Source organism: Hetaerina americana, unplaced genomic scaffold, assembly GCF_022747635.1.
Source record: "Hetaerina americana unplaced genomic scaffold, ioHetAmer1.1.p SCAF_8, whole genome shotgun sequence".
NCBI classification, from domain to species: domain Eukaryota; kingdom Metazoa; phylum Arthropoda; class Insecta; order Odonata; family Calopterygidae; genus Hetaerina; species Hetaerina americana.
This window is the reverse complement of record NW_027287427.1, coordinates 50,581,825-50,601,906: the sequence shown is the minus strand read 5'-3', so window position 1 is coordinate 50,601,906 and position 20,082 is coordinate 50,581,825. Positions and strand designations below refer to the sequence as shown.

The 20,082-nt window shown below is 38.8% G+C and overlaps 1 protein-coding gene across 9 annotated transcripts in view; it reads left to right on the top strand.

Moving 5' to 3' along the window:
* ATP8A (ATPase phospholipid transporting 8A1) overlaps positions 1-20,082 on the top strand; it is a 302,393-nt gene that overhangs the window by 146,315 nt on the left and 135,996 nt on the right. The gene's annotated exons all lie outside the window — the stretch shown is intronic.

The following is a 20,082-nucleotide window of genomic DNA, read 5'->3' as shown; positions in this document are numbered from 1 at the left end:
TTAGATTTCATGAGCTCTAGGTAATCTCCCAGATTTACAGGTTTACCTGTGTTACCATCCAAACGTACCTCGCCGCTAGCCGATCCTTGACCAGGCCATGGTTGTAGGAGTTTCCTAGGCGACAAAACTACTCCCGCCCGAAGTCCTTGTCACATCTTTCGCTCCTGTACACTTGGTAAATATACGTGGTGGAATATTAAAGCTGGAGTTGTCTCATTTGCGGAATTATCCTGCATCCCTCCGGTACTTCTTGAAGGTCAGCTCGGGTATTCGAAGCGTGGCGAGCGCTCAGTCGTCGGGAAGGGTTGGAATAGAGTATTTTAATTAGGTCGGTCTCATTTAAGTTGCAAAAGGTTCACCCTTCCTCATGGAAAATCATAAGTCCACCCATGGAGCAGCTAGCACTACTGCAGTTTTGAATGGCCGCATTTAATGGGAACCATTGGTGACGCTTTCCTTATTTCAGCTCTTCAGGCTTGTTTTTTTTACTGAATTGTGTTGTTCTTTCCGGACTTCCGTTCGTTTTGGTAGTCTACAATTCCTTTCCTGGTTTTTCTCTGGACGAAATTAGAAAATTTATTATTTTAAGCTAAATAAATTGAACTCTCATTCATGGTGTTTTTACAGATTTATTGACCTTATGTGTGTGTGTGTGTGCCTGTAGGTGATGATTTTCTTTTTTGATTGAACTAAAGCAATCAACAGCGTTCGCTTCCAAGTGTAAAGGAAAAATCACGCGGGGAGTCCGTACATGATAAACAGTTGTCGGAGATCGAAAAGGTGAAATTTGGGGAGATGTTAGTTTTTAATATCCTCGAACACCTCATTAAATTTATTGTCTTTCTTGTGTTTATTTTCGTGTTAACTTGATGTTTTTGTTTGATTGTATCTAGCATTTTTTTTAAAGATCATAGATTTAATAATTCAGAAATACGAACGTGTGTGAGTTTATTGCGTGGATTTTGCTGACTTAATTGCGATTATCCCGATTTTCTGCTGTCTGTATTAATATGCAATGTCAATAATGCTCTGTTATTACTCCCCCTTTTTCCACGCAGTTTTCGCACCCCTGTGCGTTGTTATTAATCATTACACAACTTAAATTAGTGATAAGTGAAACATTTTTTGCAATTGACGTCCTTGCAATATTCTGCACATTTAGAAACATTTGTCATGTCAGTAGCAAAATCTCTCTCAGTTGCCATAAGCGATTTGGCATGACTTGCGGCAGGCTTAATATGTGTTAATGTCGTGCGTTTTTCTTATTTTAACCAGTGGCCGTTCTTTTCGCTCCAACTCGTATTCTAAGCCGTCGTCCCACGCCGAGTTTACCAGCTGCAGTACCTAGAAGTACACAGCCTTGGCCAACCGTTGTGACTTCAGTAATCACGTAATTATACCTGAGTTAACGACGACGTACGTTACTCATGTCGTGGTAAGGTACCGTGAGTATGCTTCAGGGATCCGCAGTGTGAGTCAAGAGATCTATCCATACACTTCGGTGGGGCATGGAAGAAAATCATGGAAACTGGAAGGACAGAAATTATTTTAAGTTTTTGGGCGTCGCTCTGGTCGACCGGGCGATTATTCCCATGGGGAGATAAACTGTTTCATTTGTTTACGCACCGAAAATTCCCGTGGTCTGTTCCCGCTAACCTTAGTTATTTATTCAACATCAATCATATGAATGAAGAAAATCAATTTTTCGTTAGTTTTATGTTTGAAACTCTTGGAATGCTGGCACGTAAACGTACGTATGTACACCATCTGTGTGCGTATGGCATTATCCATATGACCTACTCATGCAAATATTTACTCCGTTGTCATTTCTTTACAGCGATTTACATTGAATGCTTCAACATGCATGGCATTCAAAATTTTGAGAGACTGGTCGATTACTGGGCGACACGGTATAGTTGGTGTTTTCCTCCTGTTGATAAGCTGTTTGTCTCCGTGCCAATTTTGTACAGCTTCGAATGTGTCAAAAATGTTTGTGTGCTGAATTCCAGCGCTGGGATTTGAGGGATTCTAATGCTGGATTATTGGAGATACTTTCGATGTAATCTGGTTCGTTTTTAAGGACTACAGCATGAGGTCCTGTGCGGTATTACGAGTGAAGGAGAAATACCACACCTATCGATTTTATTACGGAATCGTCTATTGTTAAAGGTAAATTTAGTAATACCAGAAAGTCTGTATGATATTCGAAACAAAATATTATAGCTTAGAGCGAAAGTGAAGAAAAACGATTATATAAATGATAGAGGAAAATCAGCTGTATTTCTGCTAACACAGTCAAAAAATAATTAAATGTTCATTTAAAAAATTTTGCCAAGATTCAGTTATTTCATTTTTATCATTAAGAAAAAATACTCATATTAGTATGTGGCGATATCAGAATTTGATATCGCATAGAATGTTCTGCTTTGTCCCCTCTTATTTATTATCAATTCGTAGACTTAAAAGTTAGAGGAAGGCCTTAAAGGGTCTGCTTAGTATTTTTTTGCCAGTTTTGCAATTTTCTGCCTTCCTTTTTATTTCTCTATAATAAAAGTTCTCCTTAATTCTATTCTCCGTTCTTTCGCTTAGTTTCTGAGTAATGGGCGGTGAAATACATCGATACCCTTTAACTGAAAGGAGCTGCCCAATGTTTACTACTTCGTTTCATCGTATCTTCTAGGCTTCTTTCTTCGTCGTATGTCAAGAACTTTCTTGAATTCAGTGTCGCAGATTTTCCGAACGTGTTTCCACCGTCTTAAGTTCGACCTAAGGCTGAAACATAAATATGTCACTAATTTCTCCATTCTTGTATCTTTCCTGCCGATCTGCAGGTGTGGAAAAGATGGAATTTATTTTCACGTGTTTTCAGATTATGCTGGAGATTGTCGTCGCCCCAATTAATAATCTTTTGATGATATCCTGAAAGAGCATTTTTTTCCGATTTTTTAGTTGTGCTTTGGTAGTTACTGGAATCATTAGCGAGTAAACTATTCTCACTAGTAGTTGACGAAATTGAGGCGTGAGCGGAGAACGTTGGCACTTCATTGAGAGACGCCTCAGACTATGTTGACAAAATTGGAATTACTCCTGTCAATTAATAGTCATAGTTTTCACTCATAAATGGAATCTTGAAAACAATTAACTTTTGTGCAGATAGCACAACGCGATACTGTTTTTATATCCTTGTGGTAAAAATCTTTGCGGAAATCGACGGATTTCACATAGTCTTTCCTTGATTTCCCAAATTTTAGGATCTCGTGAACAAACATGTCCAAGTCTTCATCTATACCTAATCATTAGGCTACCGTGTTGGTTTTTTGTGAAAAAATATCTTATCTTGGAAGCACATGGTGTTAAAAGTTTCGAAATACTTTTTTAATGAGAACGATATTGGTGGTAGGCTATTTGCCATGTCCGTCTGTTACGTGAATTGGATGGACTTGGGCTTCCTTCCAATCTTGGGGCACTTGGGGCATCAGATAAGAATTTATTTATTGTAGAAAATATGCCTTGAATGAGGCCAACTTTTTCACAACTCCTGCTAGAATTCTTTTTAAGTTTTATGGTTTATTGGCTTATATTAGATTGGGGAAATATCCCTTTGTAATTGCACCTTTTCATTAACGTTAGAGTGATTCCGGCTGGTCTGATTCATCTCTTGAATAGATACTTTTTAGTTGGTGTTTTAGACATCAGATTCGTGCTTATTAATTGTAATCATTTCAGCCTATAAGTCCTTTAAAACTGCGCTAAATACGTTTACTACTACATTAAATACTTCAAGTAATGTTATACGTTTACGGCAGGAATGTTTATCATAGCCTGGATCAAAATGCCATAAGATTCTCACGATTGAATTCGCCAGGTATTTATTTCTTTACATTTTAGAGAATAGACGCAACATTCCATTTGTATGTGTTTAGTTCGTATTCTTATATTTCTGATGCGTTTCATATTTATGTTTATTAGCGTGTTTCGGTAAATGTAATTTTTTTACATGCTCATCTTCCGTCTTACTTCGTTAGTGTACCGGTGTTGTTCGTTCTACTAAATTTCGAATTCGCTCTCTTATGGTCTTTTTTTCTATTCCAACGCCCAATATTTCATATGGCGATCAACTTATTTTTTTCAATGTCATCTTGACTTTTTCCGTTAAAAAATCCGGGAAACATTTTTAATGCAACTTCGAATTCCGTTTAGTTACTGTACGATGCCACTTGGTAAATATTTAATTTAATGAATTTAAAGTTTTTGGGGGAACTACCTTTCTTTTTATGTGACGTTTGGTAGTTTTCGCGTGTAATTGTTTGGAAGCCTTAAAATTGTGTGTCACCTTAAACCTTTGGCGAAGAAGGTGTTAGAATTTCGCCTTAAATTATTGATTGTACTTAAATGGAAAAAAAACTTAGATTATTTACTAAACATCCGCCATGAAAAAAAGGTGAAAATTTCGTCTAAATCCAACAGATGTACGAGTATCGAGTGTGTTGCACCGTATAATGAATTATTTGTTTATTTTCCAATTTTTCAATCTCACTCGTATTTACAGAAAAGATAAATCGAGAATGAATCCAAAACAAGCTTGAAAAATACTGAATGTATGTACAATTCAAACGACAGCGTATTTGTATGCATTATCGCATTTATTATTTTGCCGCTTTGAATAATAAAAAACGGAGAAAAATTAAACATTTTAAATAATTTTTATGTTAATAATTAATATATTTATTACAGTTTTAATACATTCTCTTAAAATTTTTTTTCTTAATTTTTCCATATGGCTGGGGACGTATAATATAGCAAGAAATCCGTAGTAAAGTGGAGCGTTAAACTATAGTTGAAAATTTTCTACGGGACCATTATTTTATATTTAATCACTGTTATGGTTATGTTTCATCACTGCCAGGGATTGATTTCCATCTATTGACTTTTCACCTAGCTGGAAGATGTCAATTATATCTGGACGATTAAACTGTCAAAAACTGTTGGAGCACTGCCTATACCCGCAGCCTAACTCGTCTTTCAATTCTTCTGTAACCTTTCGCCAAATCTGGCTGCCATTCACTTGCGTCCCAAAAGTGTTTGTAAAGTTCTATAATTAATTCTCATAAATCATTTGTGCAGCACAAAATGAGTGCGATGAACGGCAGTTTCCTTGAGGCGCATCGGCAAAACTTTCCGTTTTGAGGAAATCAACCTACCGGTTCATGCCAAGTGTGAAATACATATTCATTCTTGCATGTCAGGATCAGGAATAAAGTGCCGAGGTAAAGGACAGCGGTTGAAAACATTTTCTGGTGTAAAATTTAAATAGTACGATAAATAATGACATTATGTCTCCCCAATTTAGTATCCAGAAGGCTAACGATACATGCTCTAGAGATACATTTTGAGACAATTCTTCGGCCGAGGTTGGTATCAATGGGGTCGCACACTCCATCTGCAATTCGTAGTATTTTTCATTTATTTATTTGAAGAACCTCGGACTCTTTTCGTAAAAACATTTTCTTCTAAAAATCGTAATTAAAAGGTTTAGTACATTAGAGAGGGCTTAGTGGTTAAGGCGCTTTCTTTCCTATATAAGATCAATGGCTCGGTCGCAAATTGTTTAATTAAGTAAAGTTTTAAAAAAATACTTGAGAGAAAATTTTAACACGAAGTATAGTTTTGTATGGTGCATAAATTGTTCGTTGAGGCAAGAGGTTCGGTGTAAGTCGGAGGATTTTGAGATGTGTTAATGTGGCGAAGAATGGAAAAATAAAATGGAAAGGAAAACCAATGATTAAGTTACAGGCATGGAAGGTAAAGAGAGAAAGTTGTTGGAAGGAGAAATTCGAAGGAAGGAAGACAAGTGGATGCAGGGGATATTAATGGGCAAGGGGATACTGAATACAGTAATGGGGGTAGATAGTCACTTTTGATGAATTTAAGGGAGTTATAAGGTATGAATTTAGGGATATATAATATTTATAAAAGTGTGAAAGTAATGAGTTATTGTAATATGTAGTTTGGGGTGAAGAATTCTGCATGTCCGGGTTTTCACCGCGTTGTTGTTTGAAGCCGACAACAGTTTCGCCGAAGTTTCATCCGGCGTCTTCAGGTCGAAGATGAGGGACTCAGATTTTGGCCGTCCTTATATAGGTGGTCCCGTCCAAGTGCTGCTCTCTGATTGGTCCTTTTTCGGAGGACTCTCTTCCACGCGTTGTGGAGATGGTAGCCTTCATCTCTATTGAAATTCGCCGGGTTTTTGGCTATCTCAATAGCTTCTCTGATTAGGCGTGGGTAATATCTACTTTCTTTACTTATGATTGTAGCGTCATGGAATAGAATATCATGGCCGGGTTCACTCCATTTATGCTCGGAGATGGCCGAGAGGTGAAACTGTTTGTTCGTAGTAGCCCGGAGGTGTTCTTTCATCCGAACTTTCATAGCTCGGCATGTTTCCCCGATGTAGGCTTTCCCACATGAACACGGTACTTGATAGACCCCTTCGTATAGGTCTTTCGAGATTTTGTCCTTCGGTCCGGGGAGCGCGTCCGCTATTTTCTTGGTGCAGTTGAATCTTGTCACCACGTCGTGCTTTTTAAGGATTCTGGCTATCTTCTCGGATGTTCCGGATACGAAGGGGATAGTCGCGTATGCCTTTGGGTCCGGTTCCGTCTGCTTGATTGACTTGTCAGAATCTCGTCTTCGCCTTTCTTCCCTGGCGGTCCTTTTTAGGACCATATCGTTCCGATAGCCGTTTTGTTTTAGTGCTCTCAGGAGATGTTTCTTTTCAGTCAGCAAAGAATCGGCGTCAGAGATTTCATACGCTCTGTGAACTAGTGTGTCCACCAAAGATGTCTTTTGGAGCGGATGGTGGTGAGAGGTTGCGTTTAGATAACGGTCGGTGTGCGTCTTCTTTCTGTAAACAGCATGTCCCAGCTTCCCACAACTCTTCTTTTTGACTAAGACGTCCAGGAAAGGTAGTTGGTTGTCCTTTTCTACTTCCATCGTAAATTTGATGGAATGATGTTGTGAGTTGAGAAATTGAAGAAATTTCTGAAGTTCTGTTGCGCCGTGCTGCCAGATGACGAAAGTATCATCCACATATCTTAACCACATCCTAGGTTTTTTCTCGTACTGATTAAGGATCTTTTCTTCAAAATGCTCCATGAACAGGTTAGCCACTACCGGAGACAGCGGCGAACCCATGGCTGCACCCTCTGTCTGCTCGTAGAATTCTTCGTTCCACAAAAAATAAGCATTCGTGAGGCAATGCTCCACCAGTGTGGGGAAGTCTTCCGGAATGCCGTTGGTGGTTAGGCCTCTGATGATCTCCACCGATTCCTTAATCGGGATGTTAGTGAACAGTGAAACAACATCGAAGCTCACCAATAATTCGTTGCTGTCCATTGTGATCTTTTTCAGGATGTCGATGAAATGCCCGGAGTTTTTCACGAATGACGATGTTTTTCCGACGTAGAACTGTAGAGATTGGGCCAGGTATTTCGCCAGTCCGTATGTTGGAGCATCGATCTGGCTGACTATAGGTCGGAGTGGTATCCCCTCCTTATGTATTTTCGGCAGTCCGTATAATCTGGGTGGTTTGGGAGCCGAAGAAAATAGTCCACGTTGTTCTTCCATCGGAATGAGGGATTTCTTTATTAGAGCTCTGGTGTTTCGCTCTATTTTTGCTGTCGGGTCGGTCTTGAGTTTCTTATACGTCCCGTCTTGGAGAAGTTCCGTAATTTTGCTCCGGTAGTCCTCTTTGTTGATTACCACAGTTGCATTCCCTTTGTCTGCAGGTATTATGAGAATGCTCTCATTTTCTTGCAGGTTCCTCAGAGCTCGTCTTTCGGCAGTTGTGATATTAGACTTAGGTGGTCTAGCGTTGCGTAGAATGAGTGCTACTTCTTCCCTTATCTCATCAGCGTCTCCCTTGGGAAGCTTTCGGATGGCCGACTCGATCCCAGTTATAATCTTCTCCCTCGGTATCACGGTAGGAGCAATGGCGAAGTTTGGGCCCTTGGATAGGACCGCAGTGCAAGCGTCATCTAAGGTCAGATTCGTTAGGTTAACAACCGCACGGCCCTTTTCAGGACCATCAACTGGGTGTTGCCTCGAGTTCAGCTTTTTAAATTTCTTGATTTGGGTATCCCGGGTTGACGCCTGGGCAGTGCGGGAAGAGTCGTAAGTTATTCTTTCGATTTTGTCCCAATCAGAGGCGCAGAGAATGTCGCCCAACTCCAGATGAATCGCGAACAATTCTTCTGAACAGAGGTGGAGAGCAAGGCGTGTGTGGTGCACCCGCTCTCGAAGTAAGGCCTCACTAGTGCGACGAAAAATTCTTTTTGCTGCCTTGGTTCTTAGGTGGTGTTTCACTTCAACACAGGTGGGCAGTGTATCCGTGTCCCTGCAGCGTTGGAGGAAGGCCAAGGAAGACAGGAGTCTTCCTTTCTTCTTCCGCAGCTTCTCAAATCTCCTTATCTTCCTGTGAGTTCCCTCCCCGTAGAGGCGAAGTATATGGCTGCGTAGATTTTCGCGGCGGTGGCTTGAAGAATTCTGCATGTCCGGGTTTTCACCGCGTTGTTGTTTGAAGCCGACAACAGTTTCGCCGAAGTTTCATCCGGCGTCTTCAGGTCCAAAATCTGAGTCCCTCATCTTCGACCTGAAGACGCCGGATGAAACTTCGGCGAAACTGTTGTCGGCTTCAAACAACAACGCGGTGAAAACCCGGACATGCAGAATTCTTCAAGCCACCGCCGCGAAAATCTACGCAGCCATGTAGTTTGGGGTATTTATTGTAATATGTTGTTTGGGGTCTGAGGATATTTTGTGTCACGTAGTTAGGGCATAAGTCTACAACGAAAAACTACCCTAACCCGGGAGACCGCAGCAAATAATTTACAAGTAAACAATAATTTGGGAATAACTGTTACCTACCATTAAAATTCCAATGAAATAAATCAGGTGTAGTGAGAGATACGGTGAACCACCTGATTCAAAGGAAGTGCGGCTTTGATGAAACAAACAGTCACGAGACAGGCAGCAGCCCATTTGCAACCAAAGAATAATCTTATTGCAATCGTGCTACAGTCGAACGCTAATTTTAGTATGCCAGATGCTTCCAAAATTAATTATAATGTACATAACCTTAGAAGGAATACCTTTATACCTTTCATCACGCTTAACTCAAGATCGCGTCGGTAGAAAACGTCAGTTACAGCTCTGCAAATCACTCGAAAATAATTCATCACGTTACCATCTACATTTAATTATTAAATCTACAAATTCCCCTAATTTACGGTTATCCCAATACCTCAGCTTGCGTCTCCCCCATGTGGCGGCTTGCAGATTAATATGTTGATTTACGTGTATAGTTTTTATTACGTAATAGTTTCTTAATTTCGCCTCTCTGGTGTTTCTTCGACTAACGTTAAATCGCAGGAATCGTTGAAGCAAAATTTGCATGTTGTAACGATGAAGACAGTTGTGGAAAGGGGGGCACAGTTCGAAGAGGAAATTTCAAGGGACGAGACTAATTGCAATGACATCTATCCAATCCCATAGTTCTCCTTTTCCGACATCTTATCTTCATGCATGTCGCGGGCCTGTTCCTGGCCGAGATAAGCCGGCACTCGGAGTACGTTCGTATACTGCGCAGCAGCTGTGATATCGTACCCCTGTGATGACGAATGGAGAGACCATTTGGTACCCGTTTTGAGGGAAGCATTACATCTACTGGGAATATGTGTCGTGGAAGCGGTTCTTTCCCGATAATAAATCGGTCGTGGTCATCTTAGAGCCCTCCCTATGCCTGATATCTCTTTGGTGACGATAAAAGATACGATCTGGTTACTACGTTGGTCGTTCAATAAGTCCTTAAGAAATAATAGAAAAACAATTTTGGGTGGAATTTTTTTTTAATTTTCAACAAAATATCCGGATAACTCGATACTTTTTCCCAGCGTTTCTTTAACTGTTTTAAGCCCCCCAAAAGTAGAATTTCGGAGGGTTCTCAAAATAGGCATGCATTGGCGATGACGTACTAGTTCGATGTGAATCCATTTCCGCCGGGTAATTTTTTCGAGTTTGTGAATTAAAAAAGTCACTGGAGGTTAAATCTGTTGTGGATTGTGGATTTTGTAATAATTCTATCTTTAACTCCATAATTATCGCCATAGAAACTGCAGATGAGCACTAGTGCATTGATAAACATAACTGTTTCAGGTTCAACTTTGTGGAATTCCTTCATAATGGGGGTAAAAAAGAAACTTTACACTTCCACAATGAAGAATTTCTTTCTTTATTGTGGAAGATTAAACTTTCTTTTTTACCCTCATCACTCGTGCATTATCTTTGTGGAGGAGATTTTTCGTTGCCGAATTAGGATGTTTTTTCTTGATTTCTTCGCTCAACCGGTGCGATAACGACGCTTAATACTCGCCATTTTCCGTTAGTATTTTTTTCCAAGGAATCGATCGTGGTGATTCTTTATGCATCCCAAAAAACTGTGGCTTTCACCTTGTCGGCCGATTTCACCGTCCTTGCCTTCCTCGAAGTCAGATCGCCTTTAAAAATCAGCCACTGTTTCGATTGTTCTTTTGTCTCCGGAGTGTAGTAGTGTATCCATGTTTCGTCCATAGTTATATGCATATCGACGCAGAAATTCGTCAGGATTGAGACGGAGAAGGACCAAACCAGCGTCCAATGTGAGCAAACGCGGCACCCATCTTGCCGAGATTTTTTCGTACCCAAATATTTCGTGCAAAACTGTTATGTGCTTGTGGCTTCAACAATTTCGCGGGCTTTTGTTTGTCGATCACTCAAAATCATATCAAGGATTTTGTCAATCATTTCGGAGGAAGTCACTTCCACTGGATTTCCCGAACGATGTACATCATTTTTGGACGTATGGCACGTTTAAACCTGTTAAACCAATTGCAAACAGTTGCAACCACGGGAGCAGATGTGACATGAACTTAATTCAACTCGGATTTGATCTCTTTAGGTGTTAAGCCTTTTGAATAGTAGTGTTTAATCACAGAATTGAATTAATTTTTTTTTCATTTATCTAAATAAACAAAAGTTTGATGCTTCAGTCTACTATGAAAATGAAACCACATGATGGATATAGTTGAACCTTTTACAGAAGTATAGTGAAAGACGAGGCTTACTAATAGCGAACCTTTTCCAATGCTACGAGCGCCATCTCTTTGATTTTCTAAAGAGTTATTGAGTAACCCACGCATGAATATAAAAGTCGTGATTGGATACGAATGCGCTGATATAAGGTAGCCTATATATATGTACTTAGAAAAGTCGCCAACAGTAGTTCATTGCGAAAATTATGAATAAATACGACCTATTTAACAAATGAATATGCGAAGTATAATTATTGTAATTCGAGATCAACAGTGACCGCAGTTTTTTTAATGTGACCTGTGTGAAAACTTTGCACATATTGCGTTAAGGATTAATATTTGGATATCTTTGAAATTTCTAAGTTTCACCTTAGCTCATCGAATTTAAACATTTAAATCGAAATGCTGTAACCATGTCCAAGCTACGAAACTCCTGGTTGTCTCTGTGCTTGGGTGTTGGTTTTACGAGATTTACTTTTACGTATATGTCTGGTTTTTGTAAGTAAAATCTCTAACTCTAATCATACGTCAATGAAATAAAGACTCTGTGGGAAAAACTTCCATAAACTCATCCCTAGCTGATTAGCGGCCTGAATATGAGCAATGACATTATAAAGAAAGTAGAGAGTGATGGAAAAATACAAAACGCGTAAAGACATAGGCAAATACAGACATTTGTATTATTTGGACCAGGTTTACAGCGGTGGAGTATTTCACGTCAGGTTACATAAAGATGACGCAGTAAAATTGACCGAAATCGAAGAACGCTTGGCAAAATCCAGTTATTTGTTAATTTGGTTGTAAGTAAACCTTATATTCACATTCCCATGTGTTCGTACTCGTGATTTTGATTTTGGTGTCATTGAACCTGTAGACCGAGCATTGAGTTTCCCTTGGACCGAAGGACGGTGCTATAAATCCCTTAATCAATTGAAAGGTGATATTATCAGTATTAAATGTATCAATATTAATATATTAAGGGCGCCGTCAATCAACATTTTTTATTCTTAAGGGTGGTAATGTTTTGAGAGAGAATGAATAATAGTGGGTATCAATTTCGTTTAATCATGAACGGTTATTTTTAACCCAGCCGATATTTTGGGTTGATACGATCTCGACTACTTTTGGCTAATTTTTAAAGATTGTAGCTTTAACGAAAGGTGTACAATAACAGAAAAATAAAATTTCATAAAAGGAATGCATTTAGAGGGGAAAAAATGTCATTAGGTTCATTTTTTAGTGTATTCTTAAGTTCAAAGCTTTAAAAAAACAAAAAAATACGAAAGCTCTTCTTTTGAATTAACCTCATCCCCGTCCATTCAAGTCCATTTTCGGTCTCCCATCAAAAGAAAATTCTCGACTTATGTTTTTTCCCCATTTAGTCCTATCATGATTTTCAATGGTATCACTAATGCTTTTAAAGACATGGGCGCCGCACGAAATTGAAATTAGTGTGCAAAAATATAGAACTACTTAATCGATGCAATACAATTATTTTCACTAGTGAAATTGGCAGTGTAAGCTGACTTCTATTGTTCACGACACTTTTTGCGGTGTACATGGCGGAAATACAAGCAAAATCTCCGTTTTGTTGTTGGCGTTACGCAAACAATGTGTTATCCTTCAACATTAGCCATCAAAATGAAGTTGATTCGTGAACTTACAATGAGGAAAAGAAAAGTGAATATTTCTGAGTCAATAGGAATTTTGAAATTTCGGAAACATTCCCTTTGACGAGTCGACATATCGGTACACCCACTTATCAAGGTGAAGCATTCATTTGGATGGACATAAATTGGATTGCATTTGAAGAAATTGTTCGGAATATAGCGTTATCTTTATGCACTGCGACCAAAAATCCCTTTTGCATCCAATAACTCTCGGGTTTTTAGGAACAACAAATTCGAGTGAGGGAGATAGATACTACTACTGTTAAGAAAAAAAGGCCTGTGGAAAATACCGAGTGGGCGACAACAATAAAGGGTTATTGCGGTCGGGTGAGTCGTTGCAACTTTCTATTCATCACACTTCCCTCTTTTGCGGAGAGTAGGAAGGACAGGAATAAACAATAAAGTGTGATGAACTTAGGCATAAATTAGTGAAAGGTCAATGATGGGAAGCTCGCTTTCACGAGAAAACACTCCAGAAAATATTCCCCAATGATGTCCTGTCCCAAGTGGCTGACCGGTCGACGCGACATCCGCAGGGATGACTTCAATTAATATACTTCCGTAGAAGGTGGCAGCTATAATGGACGTGGTTTTACGTTCACATCTCTAAATATAAACTTCGGACTAATTGCCGGTATAAAAATCTCTGTGGTGGTAAATTAATTTTGAACTCATATCAACAGGAAAGACGTCTAAAATTCCCACGACTTAATTACCCACTCGATTACTGGCCCTCCTTTTCATGCGTATCTTTTTCGTGGTGGGCGATGTAGCTGAAGGCATTTCTTTTTCAAAATGTAGCAGGGACTCTTTATGTTGATATTAATATCTCAGGCGGTGCTCACCGCAAACAGTTTTTGTACGTTATGAGAATCTTGGATGAAAAACGGTGCGTAACTAATTTCTTTATAAATGTTTGTGTGAATATCCAAAGAGGAAACAAACGCTTCGTTCAATCTCTTTAATGAAATGAATACTTAAATAAAATATTTCTTAAATGTAGAATATAGTACTTAAGCGTACATAATCCTTATTCGGGCGAAAAAATGCCATTAGTCAGATTACGTCAATGTTGGGAAATTGTATCTTTTTTTTTAAAATACTGGATGTTGTTGTAAATATATAAGGTATAATTTTCGTATTCTGAGTAAAAGTGTAGCATTTTGTTTTTAGTTAACTTGAGATTTTTTCGATGTTAACCCGCATGTGCTCACTAGAGGTTGCGTGAACAACGTTGACTCTCTAAGACCCTCCGTAGTGTGTGTAATGATTTCGGTTCTGCAGCAGTGGATATACGGTTTAGCAAAGCACTCTAAAACGAGGAAAATAAATTTAAAAGAATGAAAATAAATTCAAAAATATTATAATTCTTGCACATTTTTGTGGAATTCGTTCATGATGGTAGTACCATTGACTTGTCACCATAGTTTAATCTCACTGTTTACTAAAACAGATGGTGTGAAATGTGAAAACTTTCATTCGTATGACTCTAATGCTTGAAAAGTAAAAAGTTTCATGGTATACCAGAGATTCATTTGCAAACCAAAAAAATCAAATGTGATGTTAAATTTCCAATTTGAAGAACGAGAGGTAAATAGAAGCTATGCCAGCTCTCTGACTTATCATTGATGCATAAGATTAAAAAAAGAAAGCTTTCTTCGTCTTAATTCCGGAGAATTTGACCACCTCTCCAAAGGAATTTAGTAAAGTATAGTGTGTGGTAGTTAATTATCTTCGGTCTTAGAACAAACTTAATGAAACTAAGGTAGGATTTTTAAACCTGCTTTATTTTCTCCTTTGGTAATGACTTAAAAATGATGAAATTTGACGCACAAATGTAACGTATAAAGAGCCAGAGACGGTTAAAATGCGCCGAGAAAAGAAAATACAGTGATAATAAAGGAGTACAATTTTGTACATAATCTCCCAATCATGCAGTCTCATTGAAAAGAAAGAAGCCCAGCTAAGGAAGAAAGGAGGCTTGTCTGAGGATTATTCTTGAGAAAGCAATGAGTTTCTCGAGGAGTAGGAAAGCTTAAGCTGAATTGGAGTAGGGACTCAACGAGAGCGGGTGAAACAGTTTATATATTTTAGCAGTATTTTAGAGGAAAAGGGGCATAGTAGTGATGGAATATGTTGGCGAAAGAGGCATTTAAAGAAAAGGATAAATGATAGTCTCTTCGTAAAGATGTGAGCAAAAAAATTGTGAAGACTTTAATATGGAGCGTAATGCTTTATGGATGTGAGACCTTTTCTTTGAGGCAAAAGGATGAGCGTAGATTGGAGGCTTTTGAGATGTGGGTGGTGGTGGAGAATTGAGAAGATAAGTTGAACCGAGATAAAGGCTAACGCTGAGGGTTTTAATCGGGTAGGCGAATAGAGGAAGTTGCCGAGAGAAATCCGAAAAATACCACGAAAGTGGATGGAGGAAATATTGAGGTGTAGTGGGATGCTGACGGCAGTGACAGAGGGGAGAACTTTGGGTAATCGGAGTAGAAAAAGGGCGTGCGGTTCACAGACAGCATCGAGGCTGGCAGTAGTACGAATAAATGAAGAAAAAAATAATGTACGCCAGAAAGAACAGTTACTTACTGCTATTTAGAAGCAAATAATCTTGGAGAACGGACCAAAGCCTACCTTTAAATAGTGAGCATTCCTTGAGTCAATGTGTATTACCATAAATATGAAGAAGTTAATGCATTGGCCGATGAAAGACAGCACAATCGCGTAATTGAATTAACACGTGAAAATGTGATAACTGACACATTCTTTCTCTGTCCATTTGTACGTGTGTCAATTGATAACGAATACAGAGAAGATAATTCATTTATTAGTATTTTTGTGCATGGTCACCTTTTATGTAATTTCATATCAGTTGTTTCTATAAGTTCAGTGAAACATTTTGCGCGCTCTTTAATCGTAGAAACCTATGAAATAGTTCAAGTGGCTGTGGTGATGAATTCCTTTTCACGAAGGCGTACGTGTATAACAAGCGTCTATCTTATCTTACTAGGAATTTATGTGAAATTATCCATATAATTTCACTGCGGATACACGACAGTGCGCAATTATTATCTCCCTTCTTGCACTATTAATGACGCGACTCCTCATATCTATCTAAGCATAGTAATTGATTACTGTCTGAAAAGCTGGTAGACTGAATTGTGAGCTGCTAATAAAAAAACTGGCTTAGCTAAATTATCTTTATATGTACCTGCCTTTTTTAGTATTTGGTAGGGATGGAAAGGTCTGCTAGTGAGGTGATGTAACACTAAAATACACCGAAGCTATTTCTGAGGTATTCAAAACTATTCGTCCTCGATTTAAACGTGATTTATGTTCATCTGGATGCAAAGCGGTTTGCTTGGAGCACATGGGTTGCACTTCTTTGACTCTATTAAGCTCAGTTCTGAGTCATTTATAACCAGAATCGAGAAGAAGGAAATTAAAGCTGTCGTCGAGTATTTAGTTCGTAATTTGGTGCGAAGATGTTTGTTTCTTATCTGCATTTGAAGAAAAACAAGATATTAGTGCTAAAATTGGATATTAAAGTAAACCCAATGGTGTTTTCTCGGAATTAATTTAATTTTACAGAGCTTGTGACAGAAGTTCTCCATTTAAAATCCAAAATATCGGCGTTGCATTTGTTGGAGTAAGAAGTAAAAACTTGACAAATTCCAAAGAAACTGTGTGAGATGCCGCAACAGTAACTTTTAACGGAGTCATCCGCTAATGTGCAATTCAATGCAACATTTTTCAGAGTGTAAAAATCATTCGCCTTGACTGGGATTCGAAACCAGATCCCTCAATATCCGGTCGAGTGCTTTAGTCAGTTAAGCTATCGAGGCGTCTTCTTAAACTCTGAAATTTTTGGGGCTTTTTTTTAAAAAAATCGAGCTAAAATAGAAAAATTTCGAAAAAATCGTGCTAAAAATTTTTTTTTAAATCGTTAAGCTATCATGGACGCCTCGATAGCTTAACTGGCTAAAGCACTCGACCGGATATGGAGGGATCTGGGTTCGAATCCCAGTCAAGGCGAATGATTTTTACACTCTGAAAAATGTTGCATTGAGTAAAAACTTGGCTAAAAGAACAGGATGCAGCGTAATTCTGGCGCAGTGCGTGGCTTTAAGTTCTTGAAAATACTTCAATTGGGAACAGTGTATGATGTTGTCTCTCATCCAGTCAATGCTCTCCCCAAGCCAGGTTCGTTTATCCCAAACGCGATGCCGTTCAGGAACAATTATATTTCATCCATCATGACACACAGCTAATAATGCCTCCTCCATTATTCCTCCCCAAGGATTTTCAAAACTCCCGACTTATGGATTTTCAAAATTTGGAGTCGCCCGATTCTTACCGAGGAATAATGGGAGACCTTCCGTCGCTCCGATCCGAGGACATCGAAAACCGCTGTGACTGTTCGAGAGGGATGGCCCGAAGAAAGGGATGAGGTGATAAGGGAATGGTTAGCCATGAGGAGGTCGAGGAGATAGCGTTATATGAAGTGGAGGGATGGGTCTAGGGAAAGGGTGGAGACCGCGATGGCGTGACCGGGGGTTGACGCCCCTTGGGGTAGTGTTTCCAGTCGAATTGGAAATGTCAGCGAAACCTTTTCCATCTCCGTGAGTTCACCTTTATATCCGAAGCTGCCCCCCTCTCCCCACCAGCCAGCTAACCTCACTCGCCCTCTTTCATCTTACCCTTTCTGATCTTCCCCTTCCGCAGCAATCATGACCTCTTCTTCGACCCAACCTGTTCCTCCCGTCTTACTCTCTCTCTCCCTTTCGCCAGCTCATCCCCACCTTTTCCTCCTCCCCCCACTCCCTCCTTCCCTCACTCCCACTCCTTTCTCTTCCTCCCCCACTCCCCATCATCTCGGTCGAGTTATTACACGTCGGCCTTCGAGAATCCCTGAACCCTGAGGGACCACCCCTGGGGGCGCGTAATCCTGGAAAGGTTCGTCGGAAGCCATTGTCAAAAGGTGTGGAAGTAATTTTATGCTCGTGTTGAGGCGGTGGTGAAAGGGCATTGGGTTATTCTTTTGTAGGGACTCGCTTGATGTTTTATATATATATATATATATATATATATATATATATATATATATATATATATATACCGTGCTATTACGTACTCTTTATGTATGCGAATGAGTTTGTGCGATTCCGTGGTTTTCTGCCCCCGGTTGAAATTAAGACGTCAAGCACGCAAAAGGTTGAATTTACCCCTCGAGTGAATCCTCAGCATACAAGCGAGTAATTGCAAGAGGGTGTTCCAACTCCATCAAATGTATTTGGATAAGCAGTCTAAAATTTTTGTGATTAATTTGCATTGTCTTCGTGAACGAATTTGGAGACAACTATGGAAGAATAGATCGGCGAATTCGTTCATTTGTCTTTGAAAATTTATAGTATTTCATTAAAAAGTGTTGTTATATATTCTATAGCGTATAGGTCCTTGTGAATTATAATTATAAAACGTTTTTCCGTAGTGTCATCTTCCTTGACTCGATTGAAAATCTCGAATTGGCGTTAAAAAAATGAATTTATCTATACAAAGTTGTTCTAGTTGTTCAATTAGTGAGCAATACACGTCTAGTCCAATATATTGTTTTATAGGTGAATCTGTCGAGGCGCTGAACATGAATAATGAATAATATGAAAATCGCGCTCAATTTTATTCATGAATAAGGAATGGCCAAAACTTTGGGTTTTTCACTGTTATTTTTATCACGTCGTAGACCTAATTGTGAATGCGTTTTCTATCGCAAATTATTTCCTGAAATTTGTGAATTTAGATGTGCTAATTGAACACGCTACCACTGCCGATTATTCGTCACAAAATGCTCCTAAATCCTGTATTGGAGAACAAGGGGAAATAATTAACAATTTCAATGGTGTGGAAGAATTTCTATTCATACGTGCAGTTTTTTTGGTTATGAGTGCTCTAGCGAACGAGAGGGAACGTAAAATCAGGCAAGAAACACTTTCATTCAGTTATGTTTTCTGCAGAATTTTCAAGGGAGTTGAAGAGCATAAGGAGGTTTCCGATCTTTATCCTGAATTAAGGATGGTGGTTAAAAAAACTCCTTCTTGCTTTTCCGACTTCATATTTGGTGAAACGTGGTTTTAGTGCAGCCATTCGGCTTATTTCCAAACAGAGAAACATACATCAGGTTTGTGAACGCGGTGATTTTAGACTCCTGCTAAGTGAAATTAAACCGGACTTTGGAAAACTGGTATCAGGTCACCAAGCCCATCCATTCCATTAAAATTTTATTTGATGGAAATATGTTATTAAATTACGCAATAGAATCTCCTTAAATGATTTCTAGACCATGAAAAACTATAATCCATCGTCACTTAATTTGTTTAAATAATTTTAAGCAAAGATGAATGGTTATTCTATCGTCATAAATTGAACATAATTTGAAAATGTTCATGTTGTATAATTGCTTAATTTAAGTAAAAACATAGCATGAAGTTCTAAAAAAAAGCATTCTTAAAATTATTTGTTTTGATAATTTATTTTTATTTAAAAAGTATATTTTCACCTTAGTTCCTTTTATTGTGTATTAAGTCTTTTGCATAAATGTGATATGAAAACTATGGATCTGTTATCTTCTAAATAAAAATTTGATTAGTCATTGTTTTTAATTTAATTATTTCAATGTTCCTCATTTGGTTATTTTGTTTTTTGATATTGATTATTATTTTAAAGCTACCGATTCGGGGGCGTTGAGTATAGATTTATGGATCCAAGTTTGGGAAACACTGCTCTAAACTGTCGCAACCACGAACGCGCATTAATTCGCTTCCATAACACCATCACCACGTGTCTTGCTCAAATGGCGATGGATTTCGATGATTGTTAAACCGCGCTATTTGAGACAATTGATTATTACACATTGGTCTTGTACACCAAATCGACGCAATTTTAAGTAATGAAAACTGTTCTCACTCTAGCGGCAGCTAGGCAAACCCTGTGTACTGTACGGTGTAGCCATCTATGTCTTGTATTCTTAATGAATATCCGAGTATTTTAAGCTCAACCAAATTTTTCCTTTTTTTCCAAGTCCCGAGAAAAAAACTGGAATGCGTTATAACTTGAAAGAATTGCTCCATATGTGATATATCATCCAAGTGGGGAGAGACCCGCCGAAACTTGGCAGCACGTGACATCGGCGATGGAGGGGGGCACGGGAAGTTGCACGTCACACTGAAAACGCCCAAATTGTCCTCAATAAGCGGGACTGGTAACAGGGAAAGAGCATAACTTCATTC